This window comes from Hylobates moloch, unplaced genomic scaffold (assembly GCF_009828535.3).
Source record: "Hylobates moloch isolate HMO894 unplaced genomic scaffold, HMol_V3 SCAFFOLD_18, whole genome shotgun sequence".
Taxonomy (NCBI): domain Eukaryota; kingdom Metazoa; phylum Chordata; class Mammalia; order Primates; family Hylobatidae; genus Hylobates; species Hylobates moloch.
The window spans coordinates 9,247,043-9,249,893 of NW_026652293.1; the positions used below are offsets into that span (position 1 = coordinate 9,247,043).

Below are 2,851 nucleotides of genomic sequence, written 5' to 3' on the forward strand. Positions count from 1 at the left end.
TTGCTCTTGTCGCCCAGGCTGGAGTGCAATGTCTTGATTTCCACTCACTGCAACCTCCGCCTCCTGGGTTCAAGCGATTCTCTAGTCTCAGCCTCCTGAGTAGCTGGGATTACAGGTGCCCACCACCACACCCAGCTAATTTTTGTATTTTTAGTAGAGACGGGGTTTCACCATGTTGGCCAGGCTGGTCTCAAACTCCTGACCTCAGGTGATCCACCCCACCTCCGGCCTCCCAAAGTGCTGGGATTACAGGCGTGAGCCACCACACCCGGCCTATCATTCTGTTTCATAAACAACTTCCTGCCTACATCTCCAAACTCTTCTTTCCTCCTCTTCTTTGCCTTAAAAGATACCTGGCTTTCCCTCCAAAGGATCTTGGTGGTCACTTTGCCATACCTCATGTGCTTTCAGGATAGGGTATGGGGCCTCCCCAGTACTGCGCTCAGACCCCTATTCTTCCACACCTCCAAATCTCTGCATGTATGTATATATATATACATATATATATACACATACACATACACACACACACATACATACATATATATATTTAGATCTATACTTCCCTTTACTCCTTCTTTACTGCTGTCATCTGCTGACTTTGCTCACACTTTCCCTTGTTCATTACAGACTTTGGGTTCCTACCTCTTACTAGCTTCCTGGGTGATAACATCACATGAATGACCTATCTAACACCACAGCCTCGTGGGACCTTAACCGCTTCATGTCAAAGAATTTCACCTTCACATACTCCAGCCACTCACTCTGTTAGGCCCTGGGGGCTTGCCCTCATCTGGGATGCTCCACCGTATGCCAGTCAGCTTACGCCAAATTACGCTGTGGTAACAAACCCCCAAATCTCAATTGCTTGCAATAACAAAGGTTTGCTTCTTTGTCCATCGCAGGATAGGTACAGCTATGCTCCCTGTTCTCTTCAGTCTTGGAGACAGGCCAAAGGAGCAGCCCCCATTTTGGGACACACTAGCCTCATGTGGAGGAAAAAGAGCACTGACTTACCCACACAATGGTCCCTAAGCCTCTGCTCAGAATAGCACAGTTCATTTCCACTTGCATCCCACTGGCCAGCCCGCTGCCAGTGGTGCAGGAAGTGCAATCTTTTCCAAGGCCTGGTAGAGAAAAGCTGCGTGGGATTTGACAGTAATACATCTACCACAACCTTTGAAGTCCTATTAGATCTTTCTTCCTCTCTCTCTCTCTCAACATAGCGACCTGTCTTTTCAGCTCCTGGTCCTCTCTTCCTACTGTACTATTCTTCAATTTCAATCAGCCCCCTCCTGGAAATGACAATAGAGAACACTTACTGAACATTTAGTAGGTTCTATCTTGACATCTATTATCACGTGAGTCATTGAGAGCTTAGAGAAGTCAGCCTGTCTTCACTTCATTCTGTCTTCTAGGTTAGAACCATTACTTCGCCTATGAGGAAAACAGAAGAACCAGATAGAATTGAGAGGCCAGGTCAGGGCCATAAATGTGTGACACCAATCTGCAGGTTGTGTGATGTTTCTCCTGTAGTACTCATTGGCTGGCCTCAGTGGTTCTCAACCAGAGGCCATTCCCCCACTTAAGTAATATTTGCCAATGTCTGGGGACATTTTTTATTGTCATAATTGGGGGAGTGCTACTGGCATCTAGTGAACAGAGGCCAAGAATGCTGCTAAACATCTTACAACACACAGGACAGCCCCCATCGCAGAATTCTTCAATCCAAAGTGTCAACAGTCCTGAGGCTGAAAAACCCTGGTCTACAAATTGGACAGTCTCAGGCAATTGTCTGGTGGAAATTTTCCTACTCTGTTCTCTCCCCTGTTCTCCAGAATACCTCTTCCAGACCTGCTCCACTCTCTTCAAACTCTTATCCTAACCACCATCTCTGCTGTATGGCTGGAGGCTCTGGGAGGCCGGTGGAAGGTGCAGCACGGCAGACCGGCGGTGCTTGGGGGTAGAAGGGGAGAGCAGTCTGGCCGCGGGCGAGCGGCTCAGGGGTCCCCAGTCCGAGCCCCGCGACCCCGGGGTGGCGGTGACGCCTGGAGTCGGGTGGGCGTGGCTGGGCCGGGCTCTTGAAGAGGCAGCCAGGCACCACCATTAGTGTCTACGGCCATATCACCCTGAACACGCCTGATCTCAGAAACTAAGCAGGGTCGGGCCTGGTTAGTACTTGGATGGGAGACCGCCTGGGAATACCCGGTGCTGTAGGCTTTTTGGCTCCCTCCCTCCTTTTGTCTCCGCGCTTCCCAACCGCCCCGACTCTGCTTCCCCTTTTCCGCCCGCCTGTGTACCCCACCGTAGCCCGGGACCTCCTCGTGGAGGTCTGCTGCTGCAGCACCACCAGGCAGCAGCATCCCACCTCTTCCGCCTCACTGCAGCCCCACCAGGAGCCCGGCTTCAGCCTGGGCGGGGCAGACCTGGGCCTGATCCCGAAAGCGCAGGCGCGGGTTCCCTGCCGTCAGGGTGTCTTCCCGCTCCCAGGATGCCCAGGCAATTCAGTTTACTCATCTCTCTTTGTCCACGCTTTCAGCGACACTAAACTTTCTAGTTCTTCCCAGATGCCACTGTTTTCTCACCTCAAGACCTTGGCATGTTTCCTCCTAACTACGGCACTTTTCCCTTCCTCTAACTCCTAGCCTTCTTTTAATCTCAGCTCATCTCTTCCCAGAGGTTGTTCTAGAAGTTCTTGGCTATATTAGGTCCTCCTTCTGTATTTCTCATAGCAGCAAGTAGTCTCGCAACAAAACATATGCTAATGTTTACATGCTTAACCAGTTTCCCTAGACAGGAGAACAGGAACCATGTTCATCATCACGGTATCCCCCAGTGCCTAGACAATACA

General features: G+C 50.7%; 1 pseudogene; it reads left to right on the forward strand.

Moving 5' to 3' along the window:
• The first annotated feature begins 2,111 nt into the window (after positions 1-2,111).
• On the forward strand, positions 2,112-2,220 carry LOC116458181 (5S ribosomal RNA; annotated as a pseudogene).
• The last annotated feature ends 631 nt before the right edge of the window (positions 2,221-2,851 follow it).